Source organism: Saimiri boliviensis, chromosome 17 (assembly GCF_048565385.1).
Source record: "Saimiri boliviensis isolate mSaiBol1 chromosome 17, mSaiBol1.pri, whole genome shotgun sequence".
Taxonomy (NCBI): Eukaryota; Metazoa; Chordata; class Mammalia; order Primates; family Cebidae; genus Saimiri; species Saimiri boliviensis.
In genome coordinates, this window is record NC_133465.1 from 67014586 (window position 1) to 67039329 (window position 24744).

The following is a 24744-nucleotide window of genomic DNA, read 5'->3' on the forward strand; positions in this document are numbered from 1 at the left end:
ATCACTCTGCTGAAGTTATTACCCTTCGGGCTCCCCAAGACTGGCTGGAGGCTAGAGATAGTTTCAACGATAGACATGCAGTAACCCACGCTCCAGGAGGCGCCGGCGCTGGGATCCGGGGAGCCGCTGCTGCAGCCCAGGATTCCTGGATGTGCTGGGGATGTGCGGGCGTTCCCGGGGGGGGGGGGGAGCGACGAGGGAGGCTGCTGCTGGCTCGGCTGGGATGCGTGTCCTCTGCTTCTCAAGAATGGCGTGCAGGGTGTCCGCGGTACAGAGCATGTCAGTGAGCAGGGGCTGAGGGAGCTCCCGAACGGACCTGCTTTCAGGGGGGCTTTTCATGCTGGGAGAACCCCAGAGACTAAAGTCATGCAGCCAACAGAGGGTGGTCCCTGGAAAGCAGGGAGGGGCGAGGAGCTCTGCAGGCAATGCCATCTGTGCCCGAAACTCCATCCCAGTGACTCTGGGGACTACCTCAGCCTCCAGCCTGCTGCCCTGCATTCCTGGCCCCTCTCTCTTTGCTTTTTGACATGAAATCGTCCGTGTTCTGGTCAGAGGTTTGGGGAACAGCTCTCTGCTCATCTAAGATAAGTTTGGAATTCTTTTCCCGGGGAAAAATGTGCCTCCCGGAAGCAGGTTGAACAGTAGTTTTGTGGCAGGTCTGTTCTGGGCTGTGGGGACGGCACCTGCTAGACCAGGGTCGAGTTGGAATCGGGTTTGGATCCCACACGGGGAAACCCATTAGAAGAGGAGGAAGCAGAAAGAGGCCCCATTCCCTAATAATGCTGTGGGTTTCCTCCTCCATTCATTGCCGCCTGGCCTTGAAACTTAATGGGGCCTCGTGTGTTTCCATGAAGGTCTTCATTCTCTTTGGCCAAGCCCCGCAGCAGCCCCAGGAACTCCTTTTCGGGAAAAGGAGGAAGGTGTTTGCTTAGCAGCCCGCATGTGAGTCCTCGTTGGAAAGGCGGGATTCTTGCTTCTCCTTCTTGGGTCTCTTTCGGTCTGTGGTGTGGCCCAAAAGAGACCCAAGCTCAGCAGAAGGAAGGTCTGTGGTGTAGCTCGCCTTGCTTAAGGCCCGGCTGTGGGGACCTGAATTGCCGCTGACCCCGGCCCGCCCCTCCTGTCCCCTGGTCATTTCTGTGTTGGGGCGCCTGAGACACGATTGCATTGACTGCTTTGTGTGTGTTCCCACCGCCCCCGCCCCTCTAGGCTGTCATGGTGTTGGTGATGGGGCCAATTCAGCTGGAGGTGGGGAGGACCCTCTGTGTGTGCATAGGGGGTGGCGTGGGGCATTCTGGGATGAGAAGATGTGACTTCTGCCCTGAGAGCCCTGTCTTCATGGGAGACGGCGGCATAGTTGCAGGCAGAGCCATCAAGCACTGTGGTCAGACCAGCATTCCATGTCAAAAATGGCCTTGTCCACTGGGCGCAGTGGATCGCACCTATAACCCCAACACTTTGGGAGGCCAAGGCGGGAGGATCACAAGGTCAGGAGTTTGAGACCATCCTGGCCAACATGGCGAAACCCTGTCTCTAGTATAAATACAATAAAATTAGCTGGGCGTAGTGGCACGTGCCTGTAATTCCAGCTACTCGGAAGGCTGAGGCAGGAGAATTGTTTGAATCCGGGAGGTGGAGGTTGCAGTGAGCTGAGCTTGTGCCGTTGCATCCAGCCTGGGTGACAAGAGCAAGACTCTGCCTCAAAAAAAAAAAAATAAATAAATAAAATGAAAATAAAGCCTTGTCTGGGCCTGGGGTCCGTTCTCTGAACCCCGGGTCCACTGTTCTGGGCTTGAAGGACAGGCTTCACAAGGACTTTCAGCCCAGAAGCCCTGGACCCACTTGGGCAACCAGCGTCTCTGGGTTGACCACTCCCAGCCCTGCTCGGCCTCGGGGGCCACCGTATCCTCCTGACTTCCTGTTGTGCCACAGCTGGTCCGAGCTGCTCTTATCAGACCGTGCGTGCGCGGCACTTCCACAGGAGGGGCCCCCCTGTCTTTAGGAGCCCCCCTCCCTGCCCCTCAGGCCTGGGGCAGTGTTCGGCTTCCCTGCTGGTGTCAAAGGTCTCAAGGCCCCTTTAAGACGCGTCAGCAGCTTCCGTTATCTGGCTCCTCGGTGCATGTAAGCCTTTCCCATACACCCCGGATGTTTAGGGCTTCCGCCCTCTCTCCCTGGCTGGGGGTGTGGGAAGACGGCTTTATTTCAATGCTTGAGAGTAGGGTCAATGGGCGGGGTGAGCTGTGGGGTTGGGGGGCTCCTCCCCGCTGGCCCCTCTCTGCAGCCCTCACCTTAGCGGAGGGCATTGATACCACCTGGCTTCGGGAAGACCTGGGGGCTGATGACCCCGGAGGCTCCCAGCTTCCCGAAGCCACTCTTTGGGGAAGAGGCTTCCTGAGGGCCTTGTGGCCCTGGGCTGGGACTCTGTTCCCAGTTCTGCCTTCCGGCGCCGAGCTTTGATTTGTTGATTGAGCGTGGGCGCAGGTCCCAGACAGGTAGGGGCCTGTTCCCGGAGCTCCGCAGAGCCTTGGGAAGCTTTCCCAGAAGCGCTCCCGGGGTGGCGGCCATGCCCAGTCCGCTCTGCGTGTGAGTTTGTTTGATGAGGAATTGGCTGGGAAGGCGCGGGTCTAATTACAGGCCCAGGAGGGTCCCTCTCTCCCCCACCCAGGAAGCGGCGGAGGTCCTGGCACACTTGGCACCCGTGCCTGTGCCTGCCCAGCTGGCTGCAGGGGCCTCATGGGAGCCTTGCTCCGGGGCCTATAGGGTGGCAGTGGGAACCCTCCCCACCCCGGCCCCCCCCAGGCTGGCTGTTCAAACTTGCCACAGCTCAGCCTCTTCCTCCTCTCTTTTATCCACCCTGGGAATCATACACTGCCCACGGGGGGCTGCGGGGCTGCGGAAGAGAGAGCTTAACACTCAGAGGCCAGGGCCTTCTGCAGGCGCTGAGCTGCTGTGGCCTGATCTGGGTTCCCTGCTGGAACCATCACAGCAGAGTTGGTGATCTGCCCGGAGGAGCTGCCTCTCTCTGGCTGACTCCAGGGCTGATTTCGCAGGGCAGTGCCAGGCCTTGGTTTTGCTGGGGGTGCTGGTCAGTGCAAAGGGCCCAAAGAGTGGCAGAGGTGCTGGCCCGTCTGCCCTCCCCTGGCCAGCCAGCCTAAATGTGATTTGCTTTTTTTTTTTCCCCTCCTTCTCCCTGTAAATGACACTAAATGCGATTTGTCAGTGCTTTCATTTGGGTTCAGTAGTTGGATCACGGGCAGAAGCCCTCCAGATTTGTCACTGTCCCGAAGTCGGGGTGGGGGACACCGCCTGTGAGATCCCGGCTCCTGAGTGGTCTTGGAACCCCCACTCTGGCTAGGCCTAGGGGGCCGACACCGATCGGGTTGCCAGCACTGACCCCCGACCTCTGCATGGCCTTCGGGAAAGGGGCCCTTCACTCTCTGTCCCATCCAGCCTGGCTGGCAGCACCCTCTTCTCAGGCCTGCTGCCCCGCCCTGCTCTGTGGGTGCCAGGCTTCAGGCGCCAGGTGACTCGGTCATCTGAACGGTCACTGAACAGTCAACCTTGCCAGTGTCTCCAGGGGACTGTGCTTGGGTATCCTCCCGCCCCCACATCCTTGTCTCTTCTCGCTCAGCCTTTGTTCCAGGGGCCACCACAGGACCAGGAGATTCACAGACATGGTGGAGCACGTCCACTAGTCAGATTGGGCCCTGAACCTGGGCGCCCCCTCCAAGGGGGCCCTCAGCGGGTGGGGATGATGCTGCCATCTCTCTCTCACTAAAACTGACATGAGGATTGTGTCTTATCGATCCCCGTCCTGAGTTTCTGGACGTTATAGGTGCTCGCTCAACGAATGTTTGAATGAATGAATGGTCAGCATTGTGTGACTGCAGATTTTCAACTTTTATCCAAATATTTTGTGGTTTCTGGGAGGCTAGCCCGAGAGTCTCACAAGAATCTCCATTCTTCCGGCGTGCTCAGCACGAGGTCTCCTTGGAGGGTTTCTAAGAAAAAGGGCCAAAGAGCAGCATTTCCTTGGGGATTTGAACACGCTCTCCCTGGGGGCAGGGGACTGCCCTAGAAGACTCCCGCCCCGCTTTCCATGCGCCATGTGACTAGGAGGGTCTTGGGGCAGGATGGTGTCTTTTGTGCCTTGTGTGCTGGGACCGGCGGAAATGCTGCCTGTGGCCGGCGTCATCTGCCAGCCGTGAAGACTATTGATGGGCTGGACAGTGGCCCCATTGAGTGGGAGGGAGAATCGCTGCTGTCTGTAGCTGGTGGGCTGGGCGGGTGGGAGCCGAGGAGGGGCAGAACAACGCAGACCTGGCACAGAGAACCCTGGAGGAGGAGCAGGGGGTCTCAGCCACCCAGGGCACAGGGACGTGCACGAGGAGCAGCTACCGTGTGCCTCCTCCTGCCGATTCTCCAGCTGTTGGCTTCGTTACCTGCACCAGGCTTTGTGGTGAGAGAGGGCACAGAGTGGAGGGAGGTGCTAGAGCCAGGCAGGCCACACACTCCGCTAATGGACTGTTACCCGTTGCTTCTGTGGTTTCACTGTCAGGGTCCTCCAGCCCCGGGCCCCACAGCCAGTACCAGCTCTCCGTAGCCAGGGACAGACCCCACAGACAATACTGGGTCCCTGCAGCCAGGGATGGGCCCCCACGGCCAGTACCAGATCTCAGGGACCAGCACTGGGTCCCCAAAGCCAGGGATGGCCAGAGCCAGGTCTCAGTATCAGTGACCAGCACTGGGGCGCCAGGTGACTGAGGGAGTGCACGGCTGACCAAAGCTGCAGGAGCCGGCCGGGCTGTCCTGAGGCACTAAGCCATCGCTGAGGTCTCAGGGGGCTGAGACTCCTCTGTCTGTCCTCTTGAATTCTAGAATCAGACACACCTGGGTCGAGCCTTGCCCCCAGGGCTGTGTGCCTTGGCTGGTCGCCTCACCTCCCGGTGGCTCAGTAAGATGGGGATGGTGGCACAGGGCCTGGCACAGAGGGCACCCAGTGGCACAGGGTCACCTGCTCATATCTATACAGCCTCAGCCCTTGGCCTGGCTGCGTACCACAAGTACCCCCGGACTCACCCTGAAGGGAGGCTGGATTTTCTGCCTGTCCCGATGAGAAGGCTGAGGGACAGTCCCCAGCGAGCCCGTCTGAGGGTTGTAACCTCTTCTGCTGGTGTTTTCCTGCTCACCAGGAATGTTGCAAGCTTCCAGCTGAAACCTACCAGCCGGAGTCGCTTTCTACCCTGTTCACCATCCCTCCTCATTCAGCACCCCCCCCACACAGCCCGGTGCAGGACTTGGGGTGGAAAGGGGTCCCGGGTGGGCTGGAGCCAGGTTCCCAGCCAGGGCAGTGTCCTGAATCTGGGACTCCGATTCCAGAGGCCCCTGCCTTGTTCCAGCCCTAGCACCGCTGCCATCCTCATGCTCATCGGAGACTAACTGGCCTCGGGCTTTAAAACCTCAGTGAGGTCTGTGGACAGGGAGGAGCCTCGCTCGTGGGTAGAGGGACTGCCAGGTCCATGTGCCTGTTACGAACCACGTGGCCTCAGACCTAACTTTCTGCTCTGATCCTCGGCTTTTTTGCTGAAAAATGGATAATGAGGGTTACCAAATCAGGGGCCATCATGGGGACAAACGGAGATGAAACGGAAGAGGCTCAGCATGGAACCTGGACACTGAGTTGCTAAGTGTGTGTTACCGGCTGTGGTGGCTGCCAAGGCCCAACCGCATGGCAGCTGTGGGCTGGGTGGTAGGCGGGAAGTTGGGGGCAGGAGGTCTGCAAGACGGGCCTTCCTGAAGCGTCTGATCCAGTGAGATAACTTAACACCCAGCTCTAAGAAGGAGTGCCCCGGGAAGGCGAGGACTCTGCAAAGGCTTTGTGGCCCGTGAATATGAGATGCGCCTCTGGACTCTCTAGAATGTCACCAGAGATCTGGGAGGAGGTCAGCATAGATATGGGGGCAATGGGAGAGATGGGAGTGAGAAAACCGCTTGGTGTCTGGAAGTGGAGCCTGGAGAGGTGGCATGGGGGCAACGGAGGGCCTTGGGGGCCACGGGCCCATGCATCCAGGAGGTGGAGGCAGGGAACGGGGCCAGGGTCGGGCTCACACATGGCACCACCGGCCCTGCCACCAGCCTTGCCCAGCCTGCACCTGCTCCTCGGGCCACCTGAGCGCCACTCCCACCTGGCACTCTTTGGTCTGATGCCTACTTCCTGCTTTCTGCCCTCCTGGGAAGAGCGAGGCCACCTGCATAAAGTCCCTCAGCTGTCCTTTCACGTCCTTCCAAGTGTCCTGGCTGCCTCCCAGCCTTCCCCAGGGTTAGCTGTTGACCTGAACTGCCCAGTCCCACCTCCCCAGACTCCTGGGACCTTTCCCGAGCACCACCAGCCACCTCTATCTTCACCATTCACTCGCGCATTCACCCAGCAGGGCTTTTGGGTATCCACTCGGTAATATCAAGGGGCTGAGATACAGCCATGGGTAAGCCCCGGGTCCGGTCCGTGAGGACCTCACGGTTGCCATCTCCCCAGTGCACAGCCCCTGCCAGGCACCTTGTGGGGTCCAGAAAGAGACACTAACACACTGTGTTTGTCCATTTCGAGTTGCTGTAAAGGAATACCCAAGGCTGGGGATGACTCGGCTCACGGCTCTGCAGGCTGTACACGTGACGCCAGCATCTGCTCGGCTTCCGTGGAGGCCCCTGGAAGCTTTTCCTAATGGCAGAAGGGGACGGGGGAAATGGCGTGTGTCACCATGGTGAGACTCTTTATAGCAATCAGATCTCCTGGACCTCATGACCATGGGGAGAACACCAAGCCACCCATCAGGGATCCGCCTCCGTGACCCGAACACCCACCTCCAGGCTCCACCTCCAACATCAGGAATCTTATTTCTACATGAGATGTGGAGGGGACAGCGTCCAAACCATATCGCCCATGACCTCTCTGTGCGTGCCTCAGTTTCTACATCTGGCTAAGCAGTAGAAGCTCCTCTGTTCCTAGCTGAGAGGGCGGTGGGGGAAACATGGCTCAGGGATGGGAGGCTGGTCCCCTGAGGGGCCCCGGTGTCTGCAGGGTGGGAGTGAGGGAAGGCCCCGACCTCGTGTGTGCCGTGCTTGGCTGGCCCCTCGCAGCTCACCGTGGGGCTCCCCGAGGACTGCTGGGGAAGAAAGACAGCCAGGTGCTGAAGTCATCATTAAGCTTGAGCCACCCAGGGGCCCCTCTTCCTCTGGGGCCCATGTCAGCCGCAATCAACTCCTAGCTGGTTTGATTGGGGTTTGGGATATGGGGAAGGAGAGGGCTTGGGCCTCTTCCAGATTTGGAGTGGGTCCCACCAGAGATGGCCCAGGAAACCCCAGGGGCCACCCCAGCAGCTTAGGGCTCCTTCGGTCATTTCCTCTGGTCCTGTTGAGCAGCCCCGGCCCTGGAGCCATCAGCGGGGCCTGCGGGGGCTTGCCGGGCTGGGGTCCTCACTGCTGCCGCTATGCACGGCTGCGTCTTGCGTGCGGGGAGTGGGGTGCTGAGTGGAGTGTCTTGGGAGGCAGATTTTCCCTTCTTGTCCCTCCTGCCCAGAGATCTTGGGGACGAGTTGAGTGAGAGACTGGCTGTGTTTCTGTTGCCGTCCCCCACTCCGTTTAAGTGGGAGGGTTATGGCTTCCTTCTTTCTTTAAAAGGGTCATTCTCTGACTTAACGGATCTCAGTCCGTCACCCAGGGCCCTCTTAAAAATCCGTAGGGAGGCCAGGCGCAGTGGCTCACGCCTGTAATCCCAGGACTTTGAGAGGTCGAGGTGAGTGGATCACCTGAGATCAGGAGTTCGAGACCAGCCTGGCCAACGTGGTGAAACCCCGTTTCTACTAAAAATATAAAAATTAGCTGGGTGTGGTGCCTGTAATCCCAGCTACTCGGGGGGCTGAGGCAGGAGAATCACTTGAATCTGGGAGGCAGAGTTTGCAGTGAGCAGAGATCACACCACGGCACTCCAGCTTGGGTGACAGAGTACGACTCTGTCTCAAAAAAATAAAAGCATAAAATAGAAATCCATGGGGAGATCCACTGGCTGGTGTGAGGAGAGTGTGCGGAGGTAGATGGAGAAGGTACCAGGCTGAGGTCCCCCCAACCCTTGGGCTACAGAATTGAAGGAGGGGGCACGTGAAAAGTGTTCCTAGATCTGGGCTGGAGGCTGGGGACATCCGAGGGCAATGACGACGCTGTCCCCACTCTCGTTTGCAGAGGAGTGCTCGGGGCTCACCGGCTTCTGGTTGCTGTTTAAGTGCTAGCTTTATGGAGACAGAATTCACATACCGTGACATTGACTGTTTTAAGTATACAGTTCAGTGGTTTTGCTGTAGTCACAAAGTGATTGTATTAGGCTCATCCAGAGAAACCACCAGTAGAAGGTGTGTACATGTGTGCAGATTAAGAGATCTATTATAGTGAGAAGTTGGCTCACCTCATTACAGAGACTGGCAAGTGCCGAGATTCTGAGTAAATCAGCAGGCTGGAGACGCAGGCTGTGGCTCTGGTGCCCATCTGAAGGCAGAGACCCAGGAGAGCCAGCGGTGCCGTTCCAGGCCTGAGACCCAGGAGAGCCCAGGTGTCCGTTCGAGTCGGGAGAACACTGGTGTTTCGGGCTGGAGGCGGTTCAGCAGGAAGAATTCGCTCCGCTCTGGCTTTGTGTCATTCAGACCTGCAGGCCCTGGTCACAAAATTACAGAGGCCCGAATCAAACAAAATCGGAGAAATTAACAAAACCCTTTCCTTCTACTGGTTTTTGGTTCATTGGCTGGGACCCTGTCAATTAGACTGACAGAGAGATGAACAGGAAACATATGTAACAATTAAAATAATTTTACTTGCCACTGAGCCTTCATGAGGAAATGAAGACCCAGCGAAACTGTGAGCCTGGGCGGTTTTTGTTTTGTTTTGTTTCGTTTTTCTGTTTTGAGACAAGGTCTCACTCGATCATGGCTCACTGCAGCCTTGACTTCCCGGGCTCAAGCTGGGACCCAGCTGCTCTGCACTCACTCTGAGTCCCAGTTCAGCCTCCCAAGTAGCTGGGACTACAGGCATGCGCCACCATGCCTGGCTAATTTTTTATTTTTATTTAATTAATTTATTTGTTTTTAGATGGAGTCTTGCTCTGTCACCCAGGCTGGAGTGCAGTGGTACGATCTTGGCTCACTGCAACCTCCGCCTCCTGGGTTCAAGTGATTCTCCTGCCTCAGCCTCCCGAATGGCTGGGATTACAGGCGCCCACCACCATGCCTGGCTAATTTTTATATTTTTAGTAGAGATGGGGTTTCACCTGTTGGTCAGGCTAGTCTCGAACTCCTGACCTCATGATCTGCCCGCCTCGGCCTCCCAAAATGCTGGGATTACAGGCGTGAGCCACCGTGCCCAGCCTAGGCCTGAGTGGTTTTTGTTTATTTGTTTTGTTTGTTTTTTTGAGACGGAGTCTTGCTCTGTTGCCCAGGCTGGAGTGCAGTGGCATGATCTCGGCTCATTACGACTTCTGCCTCCTGGGTTCAAGCCATTCTCATGCCTCAGCCTCCTGAGTAACTGGGATTACAGACGTGTACCACCACACCTGGCTAATATTTATATTTTTAGTAGGGTTGGGGTTTCACCATGTTGGCCAGGCTGTTCTAGAACTCCTGACCTTAAGTGATCTGGCTGCCTCGGCCTTCCAACCTGCTGGGATTACAAGTGTGAGCTGCTGTGCCCGGCCTAGGCCTGAGCGTTTTTATGCTGGGTTTGATGAAGAGTGGAAAGTCGTGGGAACCTGTAACAGAGCAACAGAGGATAAGCTGAGTAGTGAGCCCGGGGGGTCTCAGCAAGGCCTGCGTGCTGGGCCCCTCTCAGATCCTCCAGCTCTGGCGACGAGGTTCTTCCTTACCACTGGGTGTAGGTTGGGTGCCTCTGGCGTGAGGGGCTTATGATCTACTTCAGAGACGGGGCAGGTCAGCAAGTCCTTCTTGGACCTGCCATTTCTTTTCCTTCAAAATAGTCACTATGTTAAGGCACTGTATCTTGGAGTGTGCATTTACACCTTCCAACTGATCAGGTGAGGCCCACCCACATCGGGGCACCCAGTCTGCTTTACCTGGGCTGCTGATTGCACCCTTTCCCCATTTGCCCTGAGAATACTCACCAGCAGTGTTCCTGGCTGCAGCATTTACCCTAAGGTAACGCTGCCGGGAAATATCTTGCTTTTATTATTTTCACATCACTCTAGGGTATCGACTTCAGGAACAAAAGACATCATTCTGTTTACAGCATCCCATTTTTACTAGTGGTATTTCCATTTAAAAAAAAAAAGAAAAAACAACAAAAACAACAACGTAATTATCAGCTGGGCATGGTGGCTCACACCTGTAATCCTAGCACTTTGGGAGGCTGAGGCTGGTGGATCACCTGAGGTCAGGAGTTCAAGACCAGCCTGGCCAACATGGTGAAACCCCATCTCTACTAAAAATACAAAAATTAGCCGGGCGTGGTGGCGGGCACCTGTCATCCCAGCTACCCTGGAGGCTGAGGCAGGAGAATGGCTTGAACCCAGGAGGAGGAGGTTGCAGTGAGCCAAGATCACTGCATTCCAGCCTGGGTGACGAGCAAGACTCCATCACAAATAATCATCGTCATCATCATCATAAACAATTCTCAGTCGCTGAAAATGTCAAATCCTAGAGAATACAGCATCCCTACGAGTGACGTAAACACTGTTCTCATCAGTTGTTGCCTGAAGATTCATTTGATGAATCTGATTTTTCTGAAAAAGATGATTCTGATGATTCAGATGATTCTGATGTTTTACTTAGAAACAACTGCAGGAACAGTTTGGTTTTTTTAAAAATTCTTTTTTTTGTTTTTGGAGACAGAATCTCTGTCTTGCCCCAGCTGGAGTGCAGTGGCATGATCTCGGCTCACTGCAACCTCTGCTTCCCAGGTTCAAGGATTCTCCAGTCTCAGCCTCCCAAGTTGCTGGGATTACAAGGTGCCTGCCACTTTTGTGTTTTTAGTAGAGACGGTGTTTCACCAGGTTGACCAAGCTGGTCTCGAACTCGTAACCTCAAGTGATCCGCCCGTGTTGGCTTCCCAAAGTGCCAGGATTACAGATGTGAGCCACCGCGCTTGGCCAGTTTTTACATTTAATTTTCCTCTAGAACATCAGTCAGATTTGCTTCAGCCTCAAAGAGGGTGTTGATGTAAAATTAAGTGAGTGCTAGCAGTGAGCTGAACTTTTTTTTTTTTTCTAAAAAGTAAAAAGGTTACATGTGAAACTCACCCAGAAACCCTCTCACAGACGCACTCAGAATAGTGTTTGACCAAATACCTCGGTGCTCCATAGCCCAGGCCAGCTGACACAGAAAATTCACCATCACAGTTATACACGCATCACCATTAATCCCAGCACCTTTCATCATTTTCAAAAGGGACCCTGTCCCCATTAGTGGCCACTCCCCATTCCCAACCCCTGGCTGTTAGCCCCTAGCCACTGCTCATCTGCTTTCGTCTCTATGAATTTACCTGTTCTAGATAGTTCGTATACGTGGAATCCTACAATATCTGTCACCTTTCACTTGGTAGAATATTTTCTCCTTTCACTCATCTGAATTGTGGCACGTATTGGTGCTTCATTCTTTTTCATGGCTGAATAATATTCCGTCATGGATGGACCACACTGTGTACCTCTTCATCTGTGGATGGACATTTTGGTTGTGTCTGCTTCTTGGCTAGTGTGAAGAATGCTGCAGTGAGTGCCGGTCTACAGGTTTTTGGGCGAACACGTTTTCATTTCTCTTGGGTAATTGCAAGGTCGTGTGATTTGGCCAACCAGCCTTTAAGCCCTGTGTCTGCTGAGGGACCCAGGCAGGGGTGCATTGCTGTGCTTGGCCAGCCAGGCGCTGTGAGTCCTTGTTGCAGCCTGTGGCTCTGCTGTTCTCTGAGGTCGCTCTTGCCAGCACAGGCCACTGTGAGCCTCAGGAGGCCTCCACGGATGAATGGACATTGACTCAATGCAGGGATGGGTGGGGGTGGGGTGGGGAGGCAGAGTGGCCCCGGGGGCCTGCAGCTGGGTCCTGGCTGCTGACTTCTGGTTTCCTTTGCCTGTTGGAGCCCAGAACGAGTCAGAAAGGGGAAGTGCAAGGTTGGTGTGTTTTCTGCAGTAGACTGGCAGGCACGGGTGGGTGAGCCCCTTGCAGCTCATGACAGTGTGAGAGAGGAAGTGGGAGGGGAGGGAGAGGGTGAGTTTGGTGTAACTCACCCCTGGTAGGGGGCTGGGCTGAGGCTGGGGGAAGTGACTTTTAATCCGGACCTTCCTGGGGACGATGGAAGGGCTGAGCCCCCCAGGTGTGGGTGGCCACAGGTCTCCCAGGGCTGAGGTCTTGGGGGAGCAATGTGCTACTGTGTTTCTGGACTCTGTACGCCACACACACACACACGCACACACACACACGAGTAAACTAACAACACATGTGTGTCCATTGTCGCTTTAAACCACCAGTCTGTAAAGCGAAGGCCCCCGCCCAGGCCCGCATCTGGGCACCCGCTCCCCAGCCAGGCGGTGGGCGGTTTGCGCTGCAGTCTGTGGCCACTCCCCCAGGATGCAGCCCAGGAGCCCAGCTGGCTTGGAAAGCCCTGTGGACCCAGCCTCTGGAAGGCCCGGGCCAGGCCCCTTCCCCCTCCCAGCCCTGGGAGAAATTACCATATGAATGTGGCTCCTTCCCTTAGTTCGGGCTGGAAGGGGCCTGGAAGGGGACAGGCTTCCATCCTGGGAGCTTGCAGGTTCCGGCTGCTGCCTGCGGTGGCCGCGTGAGCGTGAGCGAGCCAGGGGTCGCTGCAGTGTGGAAGGAGCAGCTGGCATTCCCTCCCGGAGGTCACCGTTTGAGTTCCACAGCAGGTTAACCCCAGGCCCTGGATCCTCGGGAGGAGGAGAAAGAGGAGAGGCAGGAGGTATGGAGGGTGGGCCGGCCCGGAGGGTACACGGATGGGACAGCGCGGGAGACCTGGGGGCTCCCTCCTTGACCCAGCCAATATCCCAGTGCTCAGGAGAACACGCTGTTACTGCAGTTTTATTACCTTGATCTGATTCCAAAAGCACAACTGATTACTTTAGGGAACAGAGAATCTAAGGAAGGCCTCACAAGGAGGGGTTAAGATGCCATCAAGTAAATGTGAGCCATTTGTAAACTGTAGAGTGCGGTGCTCCGGGCAGCCCTGGGGGCAGCGCCCCTCTGATGCTCAGCTTGGCGCCTGTACCTTTTAGTGCCTGTCTGAGCTCTATGGGGGTCAGGGCTGGGTCTGGTACATTCAGGGACTTCTACCAAGCCCCTGGCAGTGTCTCAGTTACTAAATCCACTTTGCTGGTTCCTGAATCACCTCCCTTGGGGCTGGCCATGTCACATCAGGCTTTTCATGCCGGACGGTAGATGGATAGATGCTGGGACCAAGTCATCCTTGGGCCACGAGACGTCTGACCCTCCGCTGGTATCTCAGAAGATGGTAGCTATCCAGGGCATGTCTTCCACATGGTGCTTGGTGACCAGTGGCCTCTAAGGGGCCTCCCTGCCTCAGCATGGGGAGTGGCCTGGCCAAGGTCTCAGGGTCTGGATGGAGCCAGGTGTAGACCCAGGTGTTCTGGCTGGAGGCCCCCTCCCATGGGCTCTGCCTGTCCTGTGTCCCTGGTCCTTAGTGTGTCTTCTGTGTACCTGGGAGAGGACCCAGAGGCCCTGAGCCCAGCACTGAGGTTGGAGAGTGGGCGGGGAAGGGGGTGGGGATTAGGGTCCCTGGCCGTGGAACTGGCAGGCCCCAAGTCCCCGCCCCACTCCCCTCCTCACCGGCGTCTCATCCCACACTGACCATTTCCTGAACAAAATTTCCTGAAGGGGCCTCCCACTCCGGCTGTCCCAGGAAGCCCATCCGTCCTTCCACCTTAGCGCTTTGTGGCTCCAGAAGGGCGGTGGAAGCCGGAAATCGTGAGCCTCTCATTCACAGGCGGCCACACACCAAAGCCATAGGGACACCGTGGGAAAGGACTCTGTCCAGTGCAGCCGGCACAGAGGGAGTGGTGTCACCAAGGGAGACGGGAGTAGTGGCTGTCCCCATGCTGCTTCGTGAGAGAGGAGGGGCTGGATGAAAGGGCGACAGGCTGGTCATTCATTCATTCACTCACTCATTCACAGGGTTTTACCGGGTGCTTCGGACGTGTAAGATTTTGTGGGCAGTGAACGCAACAGACCCCAGACAGCAATCTGGGGGCCACATGTGTAAGGCCACATGCTAGGCCACGTGTGTGAGCCCTGAGGGACCCAGTGTAGATTAGCTGTCCTGGGGAGAACAAGCAGGTGTTCCAGGAGCAGCATGGGGAGAGGACGGCCGGGCAGGGAGGATCTCTGCAGGAAACCTCTTTGGAAGAGCTGAACAGAGTTGGGGTGGCTGGGTGTGGTTAGGTTAGGGACGTGTGCTTTGTTAAAGACTTCGAGCATTTACTGACCAGGCACAGCACTATGTGCTTCGCAAGTATCTCGTTTGATCTCCAGCATTCTTATGAGACAGATGTTATTATCCCATTTCACATGTAAGAACATTGAGATGCAGAGTGGTTAAGGTACTTGCTCAGGGTCACACAGCACGTTGGTGGTAGGACAGGATTCTGTAGCCTCAGGAATCTGGCTCATCCCAGGTACAACAGAAACCAGTCACAGTTTCATGGAGGGAAACAATCAGATTAGTAAGTTTTACGACAAGTCTCTTGGTGTTTTGAGGAGGAGGGATGGGGCAGGGCCAGTTAATGGTGGTGGCTTGGGTTGCAGGTGGCTGAGATATGTCGGGTTAACATTGATGGGAGTTTGGGATGGACAAGTGGACATGGAGTCCTGGAAATGGATGGTCCAGGTGCAGCCCCTGGAGATCTAGCTGCAAGAGCTGGTGGCTGAAGAGGCCGTTCACTTCGATGGGGGATGGGGTAGCAGGCGGGGGGATGGGAGCTCTGGAGTTCAGTCTGGGGCACGGTCATGTGGTTCAAGATGCCTTCAGACATCCAGGCTTGACAGTGACAATGGCTATGGATACCCAGGACCCAGCAGAGGGCCTGGCACAGGGGGGCCCGGGGACACGTCTGTGAGTCATGGCCCCCAGGAGCTGTCAGGCTGGCACCTGAATGTGAATCTGGACAAAGAAGGTGGTATTGTTGGCATTGGATACCCAGGGCCTGGGTGAAGTTGGCTAGGGAGCGGGGCCCTCAAGACACCAGGACTGACTCTGTGGGTGAGGGTGAAGGAGGAGCCAGCAGAGGCTGAGAGAATCGCCAGAGGCAGGAGGAAGGTCATCAGAGCCCTGTGCAGAAGCCTGGAGAGCATTTGGGGAAAGGAAGGGCTGGGTGGTCATCATTCCCTGCTCCCCAGAGGCAAGGGTGACCCCTCTGTGTTTCATTCTTCAGAGGACTGGTGGCTCCATCTGGTCAGAACCCCAAGTTCAGAGGTGCCGCTGAGCCTCATGCCACATTGCAGGCAGCAGAGACCATGGAGCAGGCCTGCGGGGTCAGAGCATGCCTCCTGCTTTCTGGTGTCTCATACCTTGAGCTCAGAGGTTGCTTAGATGCCCCGTACAGCATCCCCCCAGGCAGTGTTCCAGAGAGGATGAAAGTGACTGTCTTGGGGTGGCCAGGCAACCATCCTCGCACACTGCTTTTTCCTGGGGAGGGTCTGGGGTGAAAGGCGTGTGTGTGTGTTTCTGAGACTCCTTGAATCGGCCACATCCACATACCCACCCATCTTTTCACTCACCTGTCTTTCCACTCACCCACCCATCCACTCACCCACCCATTCACCCTTCCACTTATCCACCCATCTACTCATCCAACCATTCATCCACCCACCCACCCACTCATCCACTCATCCATTCATCCACCCATCCACTCATTCACCCATCCATTCATCCATCCATCCATCCATCTGCTCATCTATCCATCCACTCATTCATCCATCTGCCCATCCACTAATTCACTCATCCATCCATCTACCCATCCACTCATCCATCTATCCACTCATCCACCAATTCACTCATCCATCTATCCACTCATCCACTTATCTACCCATCCACTCATTCATCCATCCACCCATCTACTCATCTACCCATCCACTCATTCATCCATTCATCCATCCACCCATCTACTCATCTACCCTTCCACCCATCCACTCATTCATCTCATCTATCCACTCATCCACCAATTCACTCATCCATCCATCCACCCATCCACTCCATCTATCCATTCATTCATCCATCTACCCATCCACCAATTCACTCATCCATCCACCCATCCACCAATTAACTCCTCCGTCCATCTGCCCATCCACTCATTCATCTATCCACTCATCCACCCATCCACTCATCCATCAATACTCATGTGTCTATCTACTCACCCACCCATCCACTCATTCATTCATCCACCCATCCACTTATCCATCCATCTACCCATCCACTCATCTACCAGTTAACTCATCCATCCATCTACCCATCCACTCATCCATCTATCCACTCGTCCACCAATTCACTCATCCATCCATCTACCCATCTACTCATCCATCTATCCACTCATCCATCAGTATACTCATCTATTTATCTACTCATCCACTCATCCACCCATCCACTCATCCACCCACCCACTCATTCACCCATCCACTCATGCATCCATCCATTCATGCATCTATCCACCCATCCACTCATATACCCATACACCCATCCACCAGTTCACTCATCCATCCATCTACTCATCTACCCATCCACCTATCCTCTCTTCCATCTATGCACTCATTCATCCATCCACCCATCCCTCTATCCACCCATCCATTTATCCACCAATTTACTCATCCACTTATCCACCTATCCACTCATCCATCATCTACTCATTCATCCACTCATCCATCCATCCACTTACTCATCCATCCACTCGTTCATCTATCCACTCATTCATCCATCCACCCATTCACCTGTCCACTCATCCACCCATCTACTCATTCATCCATGCAGTCATTCATCCATTCACTCATTGATCCACCCACCCATCCATTCCCCTGCTCATTCATCCACCTACCCATCCATTCATCCATGTGTCCATGCGTCCACCCATTCACCCATTCACACACCCACACACCCACCCATTCATCCAACCATCCATCCCCATCCTTATTTCAGGAAGCATTTGAAGTTGCTGGAGCGTGCATGTGGAAAATGCATCATAAGCTTTTACGAGGCCTCTCTTTGGCTTCCTCACTTCTTTGATTGGTCTTTTCTTTTGGATGTGCAGGATTCTAAGCAGCTCTGCTGGGAGGTGGGTGCAGTCCAGGTAGGCTGCCTGCAAAGTTAGGACTGAGGGAGTCACATCCAGGGCCCTGTGGGTTCGCAAGGCGATGGCACTGTGGGCCCACTGCTTCCAGACCTCCTTAACCCCCAGGCACCTGAGCAGGAGGAGGACTGGCTCAGGGCCCAGAGATGGGGCGAGAAAACAGTTCCAGTATCCCAACTCATCAGCCCAGGGTGGGTGCGGCATGGACTGGGGGTACCTGGAGCAGCTGAGCCCTTCACCCCTCCGCCACCTTCCCGGCCCCTCTGGCTATGATCAAACAGTTCTGTGTGATGTCTTTCTCACTCCTGAAGGGGTCATTTAGTCAGCCTCCTACTCACGGCCCAGGAATGTACCCCTCCCTGCCTGTCCCCCACCCCCAAGCAGGCCCTGCCTCCAGCCCCCTGCTCTGTCTGAAGTCCTGGACATGGGGCAGCCTCCGCAACATCCCCAGGCCCTGAGCTGATCTGCACAGCAGAAGGGAATTGGGGGAAAGCTTGTTTTCTACCCAGCTCCTGGCAGGGGGCCACCCTGCTGCATCCCAGAGACCCCTGTCTATGTTTTGTTATTTCAGATGATTTCATAAGTTGGGAGAGGCAGAGCCCCAGCTCCCCCAGCCCTGTGGTTGCCTCACTGCCGAGCTCTGCTGTGTATCTGCTGACAGCCCTGCTGATAGCAGAGGGGACTGGGGAGAGGATGGAGGCTCTGGGCCCTGCCCTCCCTCACCCCTGCTTCGGGGACATCCCTGATAAGAGGAAATTCCAGCCCGTGACAGATGGCCAGCGTCCATCCACCCACAGGGGAACTTTTCTTTCTCTTTTTAAGTTTGCAGATTTGCCAAGAACTAATGGAATCTCTGTGGTTGGCCCAGCCACTGTGGACATGGCCGGAGGGCTGGCACTGGCTGGGTCTCGGGGTTGCTTTGGGGTAGGGGCCACTCCTGCTGGAAGGTTCCCTGGGGTGGGGGAGGCATCAGGCCCATTCCCTGATCCTGCCTCTGCAGTGGATTGGCTCCAGGAGCTGGGGGCAGTGGAAAACAGAATACAAAAGAGCCCCCCCCCCGCCCCCCACAACACACACACCATACCAGAAGTCGGAGGATTCATCCTTGGCCTGCCCTCCCTGCAGCCTAAGTTCTGAGAGCCGCTTTTTAGGAAGTGAATGGTGGCGGTTTGCAGATCAGAGCCTGCTCCGTCCCAAGGTTGATGTCTCAATAGGCCGCAGAGCCTGGGTGAAAAAACTCAGGCTAGGGAGGAGGCGGGTTGCAAATGAAAGAACAGAGGAGGGCCTCTTCCAGAGAGGGGCGGTGGCTGGGGAGCCCTTGGACCTTGTCCAAATTTGACTTTACCAGTCGGGGCCGCGATTGAAACCGTGCTGGCAGAGCTGCTTGAGATTCCTTCCTCCACAATGGAGGAGAGAGGTTTGCTTGAAAGGGTTTGGCGAGGGAAAAGCTGGAGGAACCCTGGCCGGCAGTAAAAGTGTGGATCCGCCTCCATGCCTTGGTGGCGCCTCCGGCCGCTGAATGAAAGAAAGAAGAGGCCGGATGGAGACAGACTCACACCACCTGTCCCTTCCAGGTCATGCAAAGGAGCACACAGGGTTCTTGTTAGCTCTTCCACCTTCTCTCTCCCCAGGAAGAAAAAAACACTGACGTGGGAACTGTCAAGTGGCAATTTTGTTTCAGCCCCATCCTGAAAATGCAGCTCTTCGCCTTTTGCAAACCCCTGTCTTTCTCTGGGAGGCCAGAGCCATTGTGTGCAATTTCTAAGCAGGGTGTCAGAGTTCCTCAGGAGGGGAGGGCGAAGTCTCAGCTCGCTGGCATCCCAGGTCCTAACCGGACTTTGGGGAGACGCTTCCTGCTGCACACAAAGTATGAAGTGTAATTCGATGTGGAGTTGGCGAACACATTCGAAAGGCTGTGTGCATTTAAAAAATGCAGTCCTTGATCCCCCACCCACACACATTTGCAAAATGTGGTCATTTATATTCCGCGTTTCCATCTTTAGAAGAGAACAGGAAGTCCCCAGTGACATTTATGGGGTGTTTGTAGTCGCCTGGGTAGGTTAATCGGAACACAAGGAGTGAGCAGCAGAGCTGAGTAGATGGGAAAGATCCTGTTTTCAAAGCCCCCCGGGGATGACATTCCTCCTCTTTTCTGCCCAACTCCTTCCCACTTGGGGGCTCTTCCCGCCCGAGCGCCGGGATGGAGACCAGCTGGCCTCCGCCCTCTCCTCTCACCTCTTTGTTTCTTAGACTGATCTTCCACCTTGAATCTTTTTCTTTGACTTGCCCTGCCTCTTTTCCAGCTGCAGAACCCAGAACTTTGTGTGTGGAGTCAAACTTACCGAGTGCTGAAGGTAATTCTGGGATAACCCTATTAAATTCTGTTGAGTTCTCATCAGACCACGGTTTTTCTTTTTTAATTCTCATTTTATTTTATTTCATTTTATAGGGATGGGGTCTGGCGACGTTGCCCAGGCTGATCTTGAACTCCTGGCCTCAAACGATCCTTTTGCCTCGGCCTCCCAGAGTGCCAAGTTATTTTTTTAATTGGGATCCACTGGCCTGGGGATTCTTTGGGGGACCCTCCAAAATGCGTTTGTGTCTGTCCATCTTCAACGCCTTTTCTGGGGAGAGTGCTTACTTTTCACCAGATTCTAAAAGAAGTTTGCGGCACACACATCCTATACCACCGTATCAGACTGTGAGCTCCTGACATGTAACAGACTGCTTCAAGTCTGCCTGGAAGTCTTGGCTAATAAACATTTAAATAAATGAACTTAAAGTTCCCATGTGCCACCGCTGTTTTCATTCAGGCCGCTCTCAAGCCTGTAGTGTCACCTTTTTGTTACTGTGAAGTAGACACTCAATAAGTACTTGTCAGATGAATCACTGTTGTGGTCCTGGTCCACTAGGATCCTGGGATCGTCATCTGCCGTTATCGTCTATGGTTTCTTTACCATCTTGTTGCAGAGCATTTCTTTCTCTGGGATCTGCCCACCTCTGCAAGTGCTTCCAGCCCTGTCGCCTTCCCATTCTCTTTCCTTTACCTGCATTTCCTGAACTCTTAATAGTTAACGATAGCTTCCCCCGCCACCCACTCGCTCATACCTGAACTGAAAAGCCATCGTTGAGGCCTCTATGGATTTTGTCAGCCCAAGCTGGGGGGGCCTCCCAGAAGTGGAGCTTTCAGATGAGGGACGGACATTTTGGGGTCTGCTGGATAGATCCTCCTGGGAGCTTTGGCAGGGGCCCTGGGGCAGCTCCGCCTCTTCATTTTGGGTGCGGGACCTCCGGCGCACCAGGGTTTGCCAAGTGAGCATCTGTGTCCTGGGAGAGCCATAGACAGGCCCGAGGGGGCCCTTGGGAATCTGGGACCCCCAGCCTGGCCCAGTAGCTGGTACCATCACCTTTCTTGCAAGGGAAGTTATGGAAACTGAAATGTGAGTGTGTTTTGATAGGCCTGGGCTGCCCCTACGCCCTGGGAAGAGCCCGCGTAACCTTCCCTGGCTGTGGGTGGAATCTCCTCCTGGCGGCTCGGGACTCTGCCTCCAACTCCCTGGGGAGAGCAGCTGCGGGAGGAGCTGGAGGCCGAGGCCTCAGTGTTGACATGCCTGCACCGCAGCTGGCACCTTCTGGGTCTTGGCTACAGGAGCCCCATACTTCTCCAGCCTTTCTATGGTGCCCAAAGCCCTGGCCTGGGGGAGGGGTCAGCAGCCTGGGCGTCACTACCTGGCTTCAAATCCTGGCTCTACCACTCACTTGCTTCGTGACCCTCATAACCGACAAAAGTACTCTTGGCCTCAGTTTTCTTGTCTGTGAAATGGGACAATAACAGTGGCTACCTTATAGGGTTGTATGATGATCCATGAGTTTTAATAGTTCTTGAGCAGCTTTTAGAGTAACACCTGGAGCTGTGTACAGTAGCTTATGCCTGTAATCCCAGCACTTTGGGAGGCCAAGATGGAAGGATCGCTTGAGGCCAGGAGTTTGAAACCAACCTGACCAACATTAGTGAGACCCACTCTCTAAAAAACAAAATTACAGTAATGCCTGGCACGGAGAGCCCCCAGTAAACCTTGGCTGCCGTGATGAGCTTTGTTTCTTCGTTCGTTCGTTTGTTTGCTAGAGTTTTTGCTGGGGCTTGCCGTGAGCCCGCCGCTGCTCTGAAGAAGGCCAGGGCTGGTGGGTGGAATGTCACATCAGGAATGAACGTGATGGATGAGGTGTCTGGCTTCACGAACCCTACGTGGGGGGGGGGGGTCGCGGTGAGAGGAAACCGCACACATCATTATTCAGTGACCGTCGTGGGGAGACTGCCTGGACACAGAGGGCAGGCTCGTGTGGGAGCGGGGAGGGTGAGCTCTGTTGCGAGGCAGGGCTTACCCCGGACTCAGCAGGGATCTGAAGGGCTTTGCAGGCACCCAGGGAGGTAGGGGAGGAGGAGAGAGCAGCCCAGGACACTGTCCCCCGGCATTGCCTACATCAGGGACTCATTCACCTTTCAGAAGCCCCTTGGTGGGTTATAGGACCTGAGGTCCCCTATGGGCTCGTGGTTGCTGGGAATGCCTGCAGGTGGCAGTGGAGCTGCCACAGGGGTGGCGACCCCAAGGTCTGGTTCAGGGGAGCCTGCAGAGGGAGGGCAGCTCAAGGCTGCTCCTGTGTGTTATGAGGCAAAGTAAGGAGACTGCTGGGCCCACGCTGGGCTGGGGTGGATGGAGGCAAGGAAGGCTTTGCCAGGGCGAGGGCGCCAGCCGGAGATGCCAGCGGCTTTCTCATGGACACGGACCTGGAAGGCTGACAGGGCGTGGTGAGTGCCCCTGGCTCCCCTGGCACTGGTCGGTGGCCTCCATGGACAGGAGGACGGCCTTGGGTTCTGCGTGGCCACCGTGGGCGGTGACTGAGCAAGTGTCGGGGTGTGGGCGCTTCCGTCTGTGCTCTGACACGGCCAGGCATGGGTGGGATTGCGGGGAGACGGGGGAATGGCACAGACGACCCTGAGAGCTTTGTCCTGGGGTGCGGGCCCGGCTGCCACCTGGGTACCATGGGGCTGTCCCCTGCAGCTGGGAATGACATTGGCCGGTGGCTCAGGGTCCCTGGCCCCAGCAGCACCATCTCTGCATTTGGCCAGCGAGGCCGATGGGACTTGTGTGGACATCTCCGGGACATAGTACAGTCGGCATGACGAACAGGGAGTGGTGGGCAGTGAGGGGTGGCCCCTGGGTCTTGGTTTCCAAGTCGGGCTTTGCCAGCCTGTCGTGTTGAGCCCTCTCCCTGGGCACTGGGCCCGGTGGGCCAAGGTCAGCCCTGGGGCTGTGATGAATGTGAGCGCCCCTAAAATGTGTCACATCCAATAGCTGTCTCCTCACTGGGCACCGTCTCCCAGCCAGATGTCCTACAGCCCTCTTCCCAGCCACAGGCAGCGATCTGATTCCATCCTTGGCAGGCCCTGGAGTAGGGGTAAGAATTTGTTACCAAGCGCAGACATTCCCAGAGGTCGCTGGCTCAGGGCTGTGTGGATTACAGCTCTTTCATCCCTGCCTTAAACCCGCCGGCAACTCTGGAGAGAAGATGGTCCAGTGGATGCCTGCGGGAGGAGGGAGTGGGTGCCCAGGATGGGCAGAGTTGGGGCAGTCCCCATCACAGGACCAGTGACTCGCTGCTACCAGAGCCAGAGAGTGGCAGAGGGGCCCTGGCATAGGCCTGGGTTCAGAGTGGGAACCTGCAGAGAAACTGTCAAGGTCTCCTGCCACCTGCCACCTCCGGCTGACTGCCACCCCAGAAGCACCCTTGCTGGGAGAAGATGGGGCACTCGTCTGGGGCACTGTCTGGTGACACCGGCTTGAGGCCCTCAAGCAGAAGTGTTGGCGTCTGGGCCTCAGCTGTCCTCTGAGCTGTAAAGGGCTGCTGGGCACCTGTGGGAAACACTGGACTCTTTCTTTTCTTTGACTTTAAGTTCTGGGACACATGTGCAGAACACGCAGGTTGGCTGCATAAGAATACGTGTGCCGTGGTGGTTTGCTGCCTCCATTGGACTCGTTTTAATCCAGCTTCACTAGAAATGATTTCCTGCCCTCCTTCCCCTCCCTCCATTCCTTCCTCCCCTTCCTCTTGGAGATATAATTTCCATATTGTACCATCCACTCGTTCAGAATGCACAGTTCAGTGGCATTTTTCACAACCTTCTATAAGCATCGCCTCTGTCTAATTCCAGAACATTTTCCTCACCCCACAAGGACACGCCATGCTCATGACACAGTCACTCCTCTGCCCCTTGCCCCTGGAAATCACGAATCTGCTCTCTGTCTCTATGGATTTACTCCTTCTGAACATTCCTTTAGCTAGAACCATAAAATATGTGGCCTTTGTGCTTTGTTTTTGCGGTTGGAATAATGTGTTCAGAGTTCTCTGCGTTGGAGCGTGCTCCGGCCTTGTTATGGCTGAGTAATGCTCCACTGTGGGGCTTCACCACGCTGGGCCTGTCCATGTGTCTGTTGGTGAATGTGTTCATTATTTCTGGAGCGGCTGTTGTGCTACTCACGGGCTGGGCGAGGAGTTGGGGCTATCACTGAGTAAGTCACAGCCCCGGGCAGCAAGGAGCTCACAGAGCAGGAGCTGGGAGGGAGATCAGGAGGTGCAGGGCCTGTTTCCCAGGGTGGCTGGAGAGACTTGCACAGGGTCACTTGGAGCCAGAACCAGAGCCCAAGGCCCCTGACTCCCAGCCGTGGAGCCGGGAGAGAAGCGCTGCACTTTGCTTTGACTGTGTGGTGACCTGTCAGTCGTTGTCCAAACAAGAACCTCTCTGAGAGTCGACGTGGGTACTGGTAGGAATGAGTCTGGATACCCGAAAGAATGGAAAGCAGGGACTCAGATCCTGGCACGCCCGCGTTCCCAGCTGCCCTCTTCACCGCCGCCGCAAGGTGGGGACAAGCCGAGTGCCCACTAGCATGACAAACAGCCTCACAAAGGACAGAAACGAACCCTGGTGCAACATGGGTGCACGTTGACACTATGCTCAGTGAGATGCATCACAAAAGGGCAAACAGCGAATGATTCCACGTGTACGAGGTGCCGGGAGTGCAAATCCACCGTGAGCAGAAGTAGAATGGGTGGGGGTGGGGAGCGTGTGTTTGATGGGTGCAGTTTCTGTTTAGGATATGAAAACATTCTCAAAATAGATAGTGGTGGTCGGACACAGTGGCTCATGCCTGTAATCCCAGCACTTTGAGAGGCTGAGGCAGGCAGATCACTTGAGGTCAGGAGTTCAAGACCAGCCTGGCCAACATTGTGCAACTCTGTCTCTACTAAAAATACAAAAATTAGCCAGGTGTGGTGGTGGGCACCTGTAATCCCAGCTACCTGGGAGGCTGAGGCAGGAGAATCACTTGAACCTGGGAGGCGGAGGT

At 55.6% G+C, this 24744-nt stretch overlaps 1 protein-coding gene across 6 annotated transcripts in view; it reads left to right on the forward strand.

Annotated features, from left to right (window-relative positions):
* The window catches only part of SEPTIN9 (septin 9), a 208997-nt gene that overhangs the window by 162974 nt on the left and 21279 nt on the right, over positions 1-24744 (forward strand). The window lies entirely within an intron of this gene.